This window comes from Octodon degus, unplaced genomic scaffold (assembly GCF_000260255.1).
Source record: "Octodon degus isolate 3935 unplaced genomic scaffold, OctDeg1.0 scaffold00093, whole genome shotgun sequence".
Classification (NCBI taxonomy): Eukaryota; Metazoa; Chordata; class Mammalia; order Rodentia; family Octodontidae; genus Octodon; species Octodon degus.
In genome coordinates this window covers 2,397,625-2,412,662 of record NW_004524669.1, presented here as the reverse complement: position 1 = coordinate 2,412,662, position 15,038 = coordinate 2,397,625, and the positions used below count along the sequence as shown (strand labels likewise).

Here is a 15,038-nt window from a genome sequence, read left to right as displayed (position 1 = left end):
ACAGCCCCTGCCTAGCAAGTGCAAGGTTGAGAGTTCAATTCCTGTTACAAAAAAATAAATAAAAAGACACACACAGAATACAGAGCAAAATATAATTTTAAAATGATTGACTAATCAATAATTTAGATAGTAGAGGATGGGAAGCATTGAGAACTCACTCAGTGTTGTGACATATACCTGTAATTCCGCCACTCAGAAAGCCGAGGCAGGAAGATCACAGAACAGCATAGCCAGACCTTGTCTCATGGCAAGGGATTGGGGTTGCTGAGGACGTAGCTCAGTGGTAGAACCCTTCCTTACCGTGCACAGAGTCCCAAGTTTAATTCCTAACACTGCAAAAAATGAACACTAACTTTAAAAAATTGTATGTGTGAATTGCTATGTGCATACCTATCAGAAATGTCAGGGACAAAGTTAGAGAAGGTGAAGAAGTAAGGCCCTGGGGAGGTCAGCTGCCGAGCTCAGTGTTAGAGGGTTTCATAGTTTTTGGCAAGCAGTTTTTCCACAAGTAAAATTACTTCCCAGTTACACAACCTCTTTCTCATTGTTGTTGCCTAGGATTTTAGTATTTTTTTTAAGGCATACAATGTCCTTAAAAGAACACAAAGGGCTGGAAATAGTGGCATACACCTGTAGTCCCAGCACTCAGGTGGCTGAGACAGGAGAATTGCTTTGAGTTCGAGGCCATCCTGGGCTACATAGTGACTTCCTTTCTAAAAAAAAAAAAAAAAAGAGACAGACAAAGAAGGGATCTCGTGTTATAGAAGTGACTTTGTCATGATCCAAACATCTACATCCTTGTTGACTCCTGGGAATTTGATCAATATTACAAGTGTCTCATTGTCTGGAGGCATGTTTCTGCAGATACCTGGCTGAAGCGCTCCCAGGAACAGTGGCAGGGACTATTCTAACGTGCCTCTAGACTTGTCTGTTAGCATGTTTTCAAATAATAGCAAACCTTTTATGTATAGTATTGGAAGTTATTTAGTGGTTCTATTTGTGTTTGTGTTGTTGTTGTTTTGTTTTTTATGTATTTGGTACAGGGTCACACTATGCAGTTTGGACTCATGGTGGTCCTCCTGTTTTCAGCCTCTCCAGTGCTAGGATCGTAAGTGTGCACCACCATGCCCTTTCTGGGTGGCTAGCTCAACAGGCCCGGGAGCGGAGCTGGCATGGCATGTGGTGCTGGGGATCAAATCCCAGTTGTTATGCTTGCTTAAGTAGGTGCTTAGTCCACTGAGCTATCTTACCAGCTCTGTAGTTCTATCTTTTTATATCACTTGAATATGTCAAGAGTTTGAAGAAGCTAAAATCATTGAATAATTCTGTAAAAAAAAAAAAAAAAAGTTTTTTAAAGTTTAATTTTTTTTTTTTTTTTTTTTTTTTTTTTTTTTGGTGAAACCGGGGATTGAACTCAGGCCCTGTGCTTGCCAGGCAAGTGCTTATTCTGCTGAGCCATCTCCCTGGCTAACAGTTAAATCTTTTAAAAAGTTTTATTTATTTATTTGACACAGGGTCTTGCTACACAGTTCAGACTCATAGTGATCCTCCTGTCTCAGCTTCCCCAGTGCTAGGATTGCAGGTGCATGCTACATTTCGGACCGGTACAGCATACAGTCCTGGGGATCAAACCTGGGTCCTTGCGCTTGCCAGGCAGATGCTTAGACCTCTGAGCTATCTCCCTAGCCCCTAACAGTTAAATCTTTTCTTTCCTAATTGCATTTCAGATGAAATTTAAAGGTTCATGAAATTTCATACAAGACATTTATGGAATTCCTTCTATAAACAAATCCCAGTACATCAAGAGACAAGGTAGATCTGTCCTCTGACCCAAGAATCTTTCAATCAAGTAGAATTTATAAAATTGTGATAGAAGAAATTTATGCTGATGGGAAATAGGGTTGAGACAATTTACAAAAGTTTCTATGAGAAAGTAGCTTCTCAGTTGAGTTCTTAAAGATAAATAGATTGAAGCCAGGCATGGTAGTACATGCCTGTAGTCCTAGCACTTGGGAAGCTGGGGCAGGAGGATGGCTGTTAGTTCAAAGCCAACCTGGGCTGGAGAGTAAGATCCTGTCTCAAAAACAAAAATGAACCTGGAACATTTTGTAGTGCTACAAAGTAACGAAGTGCTTTAAAAAGGTGTTGGGGGAAGGCATGTTGAAAGAACATTACAGGGCTGGTGAGGTAGCTCAGCAGACTAAGCACCTGCTTAGGCAAGCGCAGGGACTTGGGTTCAATCCCCAGCACCACATGCAGTGCTGGTCCTGCACCTCAGCTCGCTGAGTTAGTAACCAAATCCAGGCATGGTGGCACACGCCTGCAATCCCAGCCCTGGGGAGGCTGAAAACAGGAGGATCACTATGAGTCCAAGCTGCGTAGTAAGACCCTGTACCACTACTACATTTAAAAAGAAAGAAAGAAAGAAAGAAAGAAAGAAAGAAAGAAAGAAAGATTGAAAAAAAGCTGGAAAAGCTCCAGATGGCTGTAATTAAAACAATTTGAATAACCAAACAGTAGTACAAATAAAGTATCTCTTGTACAGTGTGCTTGGGACTGAAAGTGTTTCAGACTTTATTTTGAAATTGAAATATTTGCAAATATATAAGGAGTTATCTTGGGACTGTTACCAAATCCTAAACATAAAAGGCATTTATATTTTATATACACTTTACACATACAGCTCTGGCTTTACACAATGTTTCTAGTGTACCAGTGTTTTGACTGCAACTGGTCTTGGGGTCAGATGTGGAATTTTCCATTTGTGGCATTGATTATGTCAGCACTTAAACAGTTTCAGACTTGGGACAATTTCTGGTTTCAGATTTTTTGGTAAGGGATGTCCAATTTGTATTTGTTCCCAGGGACTAAAATAAATATCTATGAGCCCCACCCATATAAATAAATGATTGAATAAATGAGGGGAAAAAGAGGAATATTGTTTATACAAGAATCCCAGTTACTAAATGTAGAATGGATGAGGCCAAGAGAAAATCACTACTAACAATAACAGTAGGATCCTGCCAGAAGTGCTAAAATCAGTGGGAAAAAGTTTAAGGAGAAATAAGATCAAAGTATCTTCCAAATATTTACAAATTATGAAGAGAATAATAATAGTATCACATTGGAGACTGAAAACATCTTAACCAAATGGTCAGGTTCATACCACCATGATAAGATGTCACCATCACTGACCCTCTAACAGAGTGCAGTGAGGAAGGGACCGCAGATTTATGGTGTTCTGAAAATTTGTAATTTAGCCTAACCTGAAAAAACTCTTTTTTTTAAATTGAGCATTTTAAGATGTTCCATGTTCATCTTTATCTTTGTCCTGCCCAGCTCTTTCAACCACTTCTCCAAGAAGCCCTGATTATTCTTATTGGTGAGATCAGAAATGCAGATCGGGAATCCCTCCACTTGGTACCTGGCCAGTGCTTTTCAACAGAATCAGAGTCGTGAAAGTCAGGGGAACACAGCAACTAGCATATAGGGAAAGATTAAAGGAGACATGATGACTACAGGCACTGTAGGGTCTTGGAACAGGAGAAACAGTGGCAAAGTGGTGGAATTTAAATGAAGTCTATACTTTAGTTAATACTGTTATTCCAATGTTAATTTTTTAGTTTTGATAATTGTGCGATGGTAAAGTGAGGGAAACCTGCTTGGAAATCTGAGAACTCAGGTACTCTTTGCAACTCTTCCTCCCCCACAACTCTTTTGTAAATGTAAAATAAAAAGTAAAAGAGAAGTGTGCTGATATATGCCTGAACTTCTAATATTCTGGAAGCTGAGGAAGAAGTTTGATCATGAGTTTGAGGTTGTACAGGGAGACTGTGTCTCAAAAGCAAACCCATAAACAAATAAATAAATAGAAAAAAAAAAACTTCAAAGAATTTTTCAAGCATGTGCTCAAACTTGTGATCCACTTGCCTCAGCCTCCCAGAGTGCTGGGGTTGTAGATCTATGTGACATGCATGACAGAGGCGCAGATTTCATTGTGCACCTTGAAGCTTATTTAGCTTTTAGCTGCCCTCTTTTACCAAAATTTTATAATCTTGTTTCAAAAAGACATTTCTGAGCTGGGAAGATAGCTCAGCAGCATAATGACCTATCTGACAAGCTCAGGGTCCTGAATTTGATACCTGGTACAAAAAAAAGAAAAAAAAAAAAAATGTTTCCTCTTAATGAGTTTGTACAGTTTTTTTTTTTTTTTTTTCTTTTCTTTTTTAAAAGTTTTTGAAGCTGTATTCAGGCAGGCAGCTCTCCATCTTGCCCAAGTAATCAGGGGGAGAGGAAAAGAGGGAGACAGAGGGAAGGAGAGAGGGAGGGAGGGAAGAAGGGAGGGAGAGAAGGAGAGAGGGAAGGAACAAGGAAAAGCTGAGATTGGGTTTATGAGGGCAGCATTTTATTAGTGGCTTTGGCGAGGCCTGATGTGGCGACAACTTGCTTGCTTTTTTCCTATCCTGGTTTCTAAGACAGAATTCTCTGGGCCAGTGAATTTGTAAATGAATTTATTAGAATACTTCCCGAAGCAGCCGAAGCAGCCATAGTCTTCACCTTAAACAGCAGCTGCAGGAAGCAGATACTTGGGGCCAGTTTCCCAGTGATTCATAGCAGCCCAGCCCCTGCTTTGGCAGGAACCTTTGGCCCGAGATCTTTATCTCCAGGCTCCGGCTCGCCCAGAGGATTGTCCCTGTTCCAACTCAAGCTACCTGGTCTGATTAGAGAACTTTGGCCTGGGAATTAGGGCTCTAGCTTTATTTCTAACCAGCTGGTGATTTTGGGGAAATGATTGGCTATTTACGTGGCTCAATTTCCTCTCTGTATAAAAGGGAATTTGGTTATTTGATTTTTAAGCTTCTCTTTTGATGTAAAAATCTTGAGTATATACCTAAAACTGAAGGAAGGCATCATTCTTTTTAGCAAGAAGTACCTCTTTCTATGTATCCCATTAATATTTGTTCTGCTAGTATTTTTGTTATATTGGTTTTCTTTAACTCTTGTGCATTTTATCCTCCAAGTCAACGTGCAGGTAGAAAGCACATGACCTAAGGGGATGAGCTTTGGAGTCAGAACGTCTGGATCAGCATTCTTATCTGAGAGACCAGTCAATACCACATCTCTCATGCCAGCTAATAAAAGCTGAGATATTCACTCACAGTACAGAGTTAACTTTATATTTCCCTGGAAGTAGGAACGAGTATCCCTGGTGTTCATCTTTGGAGGAGATAACAGTCATCCCTGAGTATGGGAATGGGGCTGATTGCAGGCCCCCACAGACACCAAAATCCATGATACCCAGGTCTCTTCTATAAAATAGTGCAAGGGGGCCGGGGAGAATGCTCAGTGGAATAAGCGCTTCCCTGGCAACTGCAAGAGCCTGAGTTCAATCCCCGGTTCTGCCAAAAAAAATAAATACATAAATAAAATAAAATAGTGCAGCATTTAACCTATGCACAGCCTCCTGTAGACATATAGATGATTTCTGGATTACTTGTGGTGCCTAATTCAGTGTAAGTGCTGTGACAGTAGTTATACTTATTGCTCAAGGAATGATGACAGGAGAGAGACAGATGTCCACCACTCTGGGAGGATGGGGCAGGAGTATCACAGGTCTGAGCACAACCAAGGCAACTTAGCACTTTGCAGGACCATATCTCAAAGTAAAAGATTTTTTAAAAGAGTTGATGATGTATCTCAGTGTGAAGGCCCAGGGTTCAATTCCATATACTGCTTTTAAAAAAAAAGTGTACTTATTTAGAACAGGTGTAATTTTTCCCTGTTTGGTACAAGTTCTGCAGGGTCTATAGGGTCTCACTGTGTCCTCCTGTTTTCAGCCTCCCAAGTGCTGGGATTACGGGCGTGTGCCACCACACCCAGTCTCATTCACTAATATTTTAATTCACACTTTGTTTATTTCTTTGAGGTGGAACCCCAAGATACAGAGGGCCAAGTATATTTGCCACTACTCTTACTGAAAGGTGATTTTCATAGATTCGCAGCTCAGTGGTTTGGGAATTTTTCTTCCCTATTTTTACCTTGACTACAAGTGTTGGTTTTAATCATTATTCATTACTGCTGGAGGAGAGAAGTGGAATTTAAAATCAAATAAAATAGAGTCTCATCTGTGCTATTCTATAGCTAAGCCATCTTCATGAAGTTATTTAGCACATCTGAGTCTCAATTCATCATAAATAAAATAAAACTTGATCTTGTAGTGTGGTTGTGAAGATTGAGAGTTATGCTCTGCATAAAGTAGATATTTCTTGGTGGTTAAGGCAGGAGGATTGCCGTGAGTTCAAGGTCAGCCAGAACTACAGTGAGACCCAGTCTCCAAAAAGAAAAAAGACATTTCAAAAAGCTTTTTATTCTTAAACTTTACTGCTGTATGTATTTGGGTTTTTCTTCATTATGCATATATCTTAACGTTAATAAAGCAAAACTCACCGTTGTCCCTCTTCTATGTTTACCGTCAGGCTTTTCATCATTCATGTTTGATAGTGCCAGCTTTGATCCCTTCTCTTATTCTAAGTCCATTTTATTCTAAGAACTGTGGTTTTCTCTTCACCTTCCCAGTCCCACCCACTCTACTGTATTTATTTATTTATTTTTTATGTAGTACAGGGTCTACGGGGTCTCACTACACAGATTGGACTCGTAGTGATCTTCCTGTTTTCAGCCTAACAAGTGCTGGGATTACAGGTGTGCACCACCATGCCCAGTCTCAATCGCCATCTCAGCACATCCCCAGGGGTGAGGCCAGCATGGCATGCTGGGGATCAAACCCCGGTCCCTGCATCTGTATAAACAGGCACTTTAATCTGCTGAGCTATCTGGCTGGCCTGACCCACTCTACTTTAAACCTTGATGACTTGTCACTCGGTTTAAGTATCTTGTAGTAATTTAGACCCCTGTCTCTTAAAATATAGTGTTTATTGTGTTACTTACTTTTTCATAAAATTTCTGTGTTACCCTGTAGAGACTGTGAAGTAATCCACTCAAAGCTCTTACCTTCCAGAGGGACTATTGAGGTGCAGGGGAAACATTATTGTGTTTGTGCCATGAAGGCCGTATAGGTGCTAGGGAACAGCACCTCAAGACTGGACTTCTTCTGTGCTCACTCACCGGCTGGCTCATCCCACTGTTGAAGCATACCCCCTGTGAGTCCTGAGGCTGGGCCAGGTTTGGCCCTTCTCTATTCCTGCCTACCGTATTTTCATCTCCTCTTGTACCTAGGGTCTAACTTTATGATGGTGAACCTTTTAGAGCCTTCATTGATACAAACAACCTGCTGTGGCACACATGCCACAGGTTTGCCACCACTGAACTCAGTTCCTAAAGGTACTAATACTGTGCCTCCTATCTCAGATGCGCTTTCTTCTTCCTGCCCTTACTTTGAAATTCTTTGTGTACTGTAAATCCCAAATCAGTCAAATGCCATGTCTTTTCTCTCCTACCAAGCCAAAAAATCCTGTCCTCCTAGAGCATGTGTTGCATCTAACCACGTTCTGTTTTATGCTATAAAAATTCATGTGTATGTTAGTGAGGTCGGTAGATTATGGACCTTATTTGGGCCATGATTTCTTCACATAACTTTGTAGGGTGGGAACCACTCATTCTTTAAGTATAAGGTATGTTTCTCTCTACACTATAAGGTACATGTCTGACTTCTGATCGATCGATCTTTCTTTCTTTCTTTCTTTCTTTCTTTCTTTCTTTCTTTCTTTCTTTAATGTAGTAGTTGGTACATGGTCTCACTAGGCAGCTCAGACTCGTAGTGACCTTGTTTTCAGCCTCCCCAGTGCTGGAATTACAGGTGTGCACCACTGTGCCTGGTCTCAGTGGCCTGCTTAGTGTATCTGGGGGATGGGGCTGGCATGGCATGTGGGGCCAGGATTGAACCCTGGTCCCTGCGCTTGCCTAGGCAAGCACTTATGCTGCTGAGCTATCTTACCAGCCCTCTTTCTTAATTTTTCTGGCCAAGAGTAATCAAAAGCATGGACATAGACTTGAGAGTTAATTCTCTTTACTTTATCATGCTTAGCCAGTCCCTGAAATAAAAGTCAATGCTTTTCCATTTTTTGAGATGATGTCTCATAAGGTTGCCCAAGCTGATCTTGAACTCACTATGTGACCCAGGCTGGGCTCAAACTCATGGCAGTCCTCCTGCCTCAGCCTCAAAAATGCTGGGACTTCAGGTGTGCACCACTATGCCCAGCCTTCCCAGGCTGGTTTTGAACTCCCCTACTTCCACCTCCCAGGAAATTGATTCCAGGCACACCTGGCTCTGCAGACTTTTTTGTTTTGTTTTGTTTTTACAGATGGGCTCTCACTACATAGTTCAGGCTGGCCTTCAACTCACTTCGTAGCCCAGACTGTTCTCAAACTTGCAGCGATCCTCCTGTCCCATTACAAGGGTGTACCACCATACCTGTTTATGTACACATTTAAAAATATATCTTATGTATTTTTTTTCATTTTGTCCAGAATTGGTCATTGTAGGGGAACTGACAGCATGTTTATGCATACATATTAGAAGCATAAATTTGCCAAATAACGTCTTAAAATATTGGTCAGCATTTCCTAAATTTGGCTTGAAGGGTCACTATTAAAGAGTTAAAGGAAAAAAAAAAAAAGAAGAAAAGTGTCACTACTATGATTTTACATGATTAAGTTAAACTCAATTGTTTGTTCCTTCTATGTCTTTTTTGTTTGTTTTGTTTTGTTTTTTGAGATAGGGTCTCACTATACTGTCCAGGCTGGCCTTGAACTTTCAGTGACCCTCCTGCCTCAGCCTCCTGAGTGCTAGGATTATAATCATGCAGCACCATGTTTGGCTCCATGTCTTTTTCTTGTTCGAGAAAAGGCGTTCAGGGTTTGATAAGTCAGTTATAAACCAGAAAGCAGATACACAAATAGGTATTATAATGGTATTTGGTACATTTAGTTTTATTTCAAAGAATATGAGTATAAAGGCTATTTTGTCCAGAAAGAAGTGTGTGTGTGTGTGTGTGTGTATTTTTTAAAGCAGATGTGGTGGCACATGCCTGTAATCCCAGCACTTAGGAGGCTGAGGCAGGAGTTTTGCCTGAAGTTGAAACCAGTCTGGAATACATATTGAGTCTATTCACAAAAACAAAATAGGAGTGGTATGGTGGCACAAGCCTGTAATCCTAGCACTCCCAGGGCTGAAGTAGGAAGAGCACAAGTTCGAACCCAACCTGGGTAATTTAACAATGTAGGTCCTGTTTCCAAAAAAGACCTGGAGATACAGCTCAATATAAAGGTTCTGGGCTCAATCCCCAGTACCACCAACAACCTTTAAACCCTGAACCAAAAAAAGCAATGATAAAAAAAAAAAAAACCCTATCATTCATTGTCTACTTATTCTGGATCAATGTTATTTCTTCATTTCTTCTATACCATTTTATTCCTCATAAGAATATCATTATTATGGATAAGATATCTGCGTTTTAGGAAAGATACTGCTTTTGGTGGCAAGGCCAAGGCACCTGTTTGTGCTTATCCGGCTCTAATGCCAGAGCTTCCCCTGTATCACCATGTACTATGCTGCTTTCCAACATGGAAACTAAAATGAATCAACAAAAATTTTTAAAAGCTAATCCAGGCATGATGGCACACACTTGGAATCTGAGCACTTGGGAGGCTGAGGCAGGAAGATAGCCGTGAATTCCAGATCAGCCTGGGCTATATAACGAGACCCTGTCTCAAAAAAAAAAAAAAAAAAAAAAAAACGAAAAACATTTTAAAGATATTATTTTCAGACAAGGTTATCAGAACAATAAGGTAGTACATGTGGAAAAGCAGCATGGTCTCCAGGGTTCCCTGTCACCTGCTTTGCATCACAGGATGTCACTGTGACTGGCTGCACCTGGGGCCAGTGCAGCAGGACAGTGTTCTACTGTTGCCAAGGTGTTTGGACTGGAAGCCAGTGAGTAGCACTCCGCCCAAGCAGTTAATGCTCTGCGGTTGAGAAGCTGTAGTCCACGCTTCAATTTATATTTTTTTGCTCTTCAAATAAGGAAACTATTGACTGAATTCTAATTTCACCTCTTTTGGACAAAGGTTGGAACTTCTTTTGATAATGACTGAGGCAAAACCCCAAACAATACAGGGTGGGGACTGGATGATGTCAAGAATATGGCATTACGTGTTCTTCAGGGTGAAGGGATAGAAGCTTTATCCCGAGTTTAGAGTACATTTTACTTTACTACTTGTTAAAAAGCTTTACAAGCCAGGCGTGGTGGAATGCACCGGTGATCCCAGCACTCGAGAAGCTGAGGCAGAAAGATCTTCGCAAGTCTGAGGTCAGCCTGAGCTATAAAATGAGCTCCAGGCCAGCCTGAACTGCATAGTAAGACCTGTCTCAAAAAACCAAGCTTTACAATAATAAGATTTACAATAAGAATCCATAATATATATCACACTTTTTAAAGTAATTTATCATATTTAAAATTCTGGCTATACTGCCATAAGATGACTTCTATGTTACATATATTATCTCCCTAAATCTATGCTAAAACCTTAGAAAGTGAAATATATTGTCTTCATTTTTCAGCTAAACAGACTAAAACTGAAAGATTAGATAATTTTTCCTTCAGTCTTGCCCCTACTAGGCAAGTACACTGAGCTCCATCCCCAACCCCAAGATTGTGTAAGTTGTTCAAGGTTACCAAAGTTATGATCTTATTGAAGTCTGCTTGCCCTGAAAGCCCCTTTCTTTTAAGTCACCACATAGTGTCCCCAGCCTCTTCCCTGACATGGAGTGGCCTGTGTGAGGCTGGCACGAGAGGGGGAATCAGGCCACTTGGATGTCCCTGGAGCCTCACTTGGACTCAGCTCTACCCAGATGCCAATGGTACCTCCCTTGGGGTGTAATTCAGAAAAGGAGAATATTTCACTCTAAACGTGTTTTTGGAACAAACTTAAGTTCAGGGAAAGGCCAGCTGATACTTGTACAGTGAAGTCAGTCATAAAAAGATGGAACTGGAAAGGACCTTAAAGGTCATCCAGGAAACATCGATCTAAAGATACTGAATCATTTGACCAATGTCCGCTGCTTTAGGGAGAGACCAGCGGAGGAATGTGGTTTGTTAGTTTGAGCTTTCTACTCTCGCTTCCCCCACATCACTGCTCATCTTTGAATGCTGGACAATTCTTCCTTGTGTCTCATGGTCTGACTTTCTTTATTGCAGAGGTTTTTCCATATCTGTGAGACAAAAATGGAATCGGCTCCATTTAACAGACGACAGTGGACTTCCCTCTCACTAAGGGTAACAGCCAAAGAACTTTCTCTCGTCAACAAGAACAAATCATCAGCTATTGTGGAAATATTCTCCAAGTAAGTGGCAATCCTGGTCCAGAGCACCATCTGTCTTGAGTGCATATCACCACCTGTCAGGGAAACTGGCAAAGAGCATGTGTGGTGTTAAATGCCTTTCCTGAGAACCCCCTGCATTTTAAGCAGCCAACAGGGAGTCATCCAGAAGGGTGCTAACCAGAGGAGACATTCTCTGTCTTGGAATTTTTAATTGGGAGAAATAAAAGGCTCAAAAACATAATAAAACACAATTATGAAGTAAAATGTCATCAAAGCTAAAATGAATAGGCATGAGGACTATAGATAGAATAAGAGAGAAGATGACCATTATAGACAGACAGGGACTGGGAAAACCTCCTGGTTGAGATGGATTTAAATCACACTTGAAATTCAGTGTATCAGCTACACTTGTCACATTTGAAGTCCCCACTCACTACTTATCACTGTAATCTAGTATACTGAGGAGCACAAAAAACGCTTCATCACTGCAAGACATTCTGCTGCACTTTGCAGCCAGGCGGGCACACCGCAGCCCCGGCTGTCTGCCAAGTGAGCGTGCAGTAGAGTGAGGCTCCCACCACCTAGAGATGGTCTGCAGCCGAGTTCCTTTTTGCAACAGAGCGTATCACCCTCAAAGTCTAAATATGAGGCTGGAGAGATGGCTCAGTGGTCTAAAGCACCTACTTGGAACAAGCTTAGCAAAGCACAGGGACCACGGTTCAATTCCCCAGCACCACATGCCAGCCAGCCCTGGCTGAGCTGGCCACACACACACACACACACACACACACACTGAATAAATAAATAAAAAATTTTTAAAAAAGTCTAAATATGTCTATTGGGCCCTGTAATACAAGACTGAGTGGCTCCTCCTTGGGACCCTCGAAGCAGGAGACTGGTGCACACACAGCATTCCACACATGTTGAAGAGTTGGCCTGTGTGCATAACAGGGCAGAGGTGCCAACTAGAGGTACCGCAGCCGAGGAGCCCAGGGCAGCTGAGAGGCTGCCTCGGTAGGAAGCTTGTTCATTCATAGAAGCTGGCTGCACAGCTCCGAGCAGAAATGATAAAGATTTGATGAAAGGGACTCTTGGAGCAATATCCAGAATACAGCGCAATGCTAGTAGGAGGCTTCTGTAATCGACTCTGTCACCTTTTCTTCAGCATCAGGTCCCATTGGGCCCTGCTGTGGGGACAGTGCTGCCCTTCCAAAGCACTGAGCTCAGCCATCACCTCAGATGATAAGGAGATGGCGGCAAGACCATGGAGGCCTTTTTTTCTTTTTTTAAAACAACTGGTTTTATGTATGCATATTTTTCTTTCTAAGCATATAAAGTTTACATTGCTAAACCACATGAATATATGTCTTTTTCATTACACCATTATTGTTACATTGTAATTTTCATGTAATTAAAAATAATACATAACCAGGTATGCTAGAGTTCTATTGAATTTTAACATTCTATGAGTGTTGAAATTTATTTATTTATTTTTGTCTTTTTGAGACAGGGTCTCACAATACAGTTCAGGCTGGCCTTGAACTCACTTTGTAGCCCAAGATGGCCTCAAACTCCCAGTGATCCTCCTGCCTCAGCCTCCCAAGTACAGGGATTATAGGTGTGTGCCACCATGCCCAGCTGATGGTTATGGGGGGTGGGGGGAGAGAATGAGAAGAGAATGAGAATGTGTGTGTATGTGTGTGTGTGTGTGTGTGTGTGTACACATCTGTCATTTTGGGTTTTTTGAGACAGGGTCTTGCTATAGAGTCTAGGCCTTGAACTAACTCATTAGGTAGTCCAGGCCTCAAACTCATGGCAATCCCACTGCCTCAGCCTCCTGTATGCTGGGATTATAGGCATGTGCCAGCACTCCTGGATAATCACTGGAAATTTTTGTGCTCCTAATTTTTCATTAAAATGAATAACCTATTTTGTGAATTTTCCCTGTAAATAACTAAAAAGCCTAGCTAGTTAAAAGTCAGAACATTTTTATAATATAGATTTCTACGCTCCAAAGGAGTGATACTATTTTATACTGATATTGGGGGTGTATGAGTAGGAATAGATTTTTCAGGTAAGATTTTACCACAACCTTATCAACATTAATATTACAATTTAATTTTTTAATTTTTTAAAAATATATTTGGTTGTTGCAGGGTCTCACTACACAGCTCAGACTCATAGTGATCCTCCTGCTTTCAGCCGCTACACCCAGACTCTGGCTGGCTCAGCCTGTCCTGGGAGCGGGGCTGCTGTCTGTCAAGTAAGCGTGCAGTAGAGTGAAGCTCCTGCCACCTAGAGATGGTCTGCAGCCGAGTTCCTGGTTGCAACAGAGCGTATCACCCTCAAAGCTACGCCCAGACTCTGGCTGGCTCAGCCTGTCCTGGGAGCGGGGCTGCTGCAGCCTGTGGTGCCAGGGATCTAACTTCGGTCCCTGCGCTTGCCTAAGCTTGCCTAAGAAGGTGCTTTAGTCTGCTGAGCTATCTCATCAGGCCCAATGTTACATTTTCATAGTTTTAACTTTTTTTAAATTTATGTACATGTTCGTAGGACATATGCTTACATTCCTTGTGGGGAGCTGGTATAGGTACATAATACATTTTAATTTTTTCTTATCCCCTGCCCTTCCCCACCCTCCCTGTTCCTTCCAAGTTTTAGTTCTCTTCCCATTTGCAAAAGCTCCATTTTCACCATCTTTCTTTCTTTTTCCATCTCATTTTTCCTCTGCATTTCTTATTCTCCCATCCATTTGAAAAAGATCTGAGGGCCAGCCAGATAGCTCAGCGGATTAAAGCACCAGCTTAGGCAGAGCGCAGCCACTGGGGTTTGATCCCATGCGAGCCCTATTCCTGGGGGCACGCTGAGACAGTGACTGAGGTGGTATGGTAATGCAGTTCTGTAATCCCAGCCCTTGGGAGGCTGAACACAGGAGAATCACTATGAGTCTAATCTACGTAGTGAGACCCTGTAGTCCCTGTACTAAAATACAAAAAAACAAAAAACGAAAAAAAAAGTTAAAAAAAAAAGATCTGTCACTTCCTGTTTTTCTTCTATTCTCTCTCTGTATATACATAGTTTTTCTGTGTATTTTTTCTATATGTATAGTTTTTAAAACATAAAAGTATGCCATACTTGGTGTGTCCAACTTACTTCACTTACCATTATGTTCTCAAGTTGCACCCTTGCTTACAAATGCTTCAGGATTATCCTTCATGGCAGAATAGTGCTCCATTGTGCATAAATGCTACATTTTCTTTATTTTTCATTTTCTTTCTCTTTCTCTTTTTCTTTTCTCTCTCCTTGTTTTGAGACAGGGTTTCACTATGCAGTTTAGGCTGGCCTCACGTTTGCAGTGCTCTTCCTGCCTCAGCCTCCCAAGTGTTGGGATTAGAGGCATGTATCACCACACCTGGCCTCCACACTGATCTTTATGGTGGTTGTACTAATTACATTCCCATAAAGTGTGGAAGAATTCTTTTTTCCCACTCATTGCATTGTTTTAATTTCTGTCCCATTGAATCAGTTGTAACTTAGTATCTATACATAAATACTTATGCATCCTCTCCAAACCCAGCAATAAAATGAAAACAATGATCATTTTAAAAGGATAACTCTTAATCAAAGAGAATGTAAGAAAGGTTGTCAATAGACACAATTTTAGAAGCAAGAGAAACTGTTAGCATTTAAAAAAAAAAAA

The 15,038-nt window shown here is 41.3% G+C and overlaps 1 protein-coding gene across 2 annotated transcripts in view; it reads left to right on the top strand.

The window, feature by feature from the left end:
* The first annotated feature begins 11,268 nt into the window (after nucleotides 1–11,268).
* Lima1 (LIM domain and actin binding 1) overlaps nucleotides 11,269–15,038 on the top strand; it is a 74,389-nt gene continuing 70,619 nt past the window's right edge. For both annotated transcript variants that reach the window (XM_023722785.1, XM_023722784.1), the window contains exon 1: nucleotides 11,269–11,362. The gene's annotated coding sequence lies outside the window, so the exon portion shown is untranslated. The remainder of the gene's footprint in view (nucleotides 11,363–15,038) is intronic.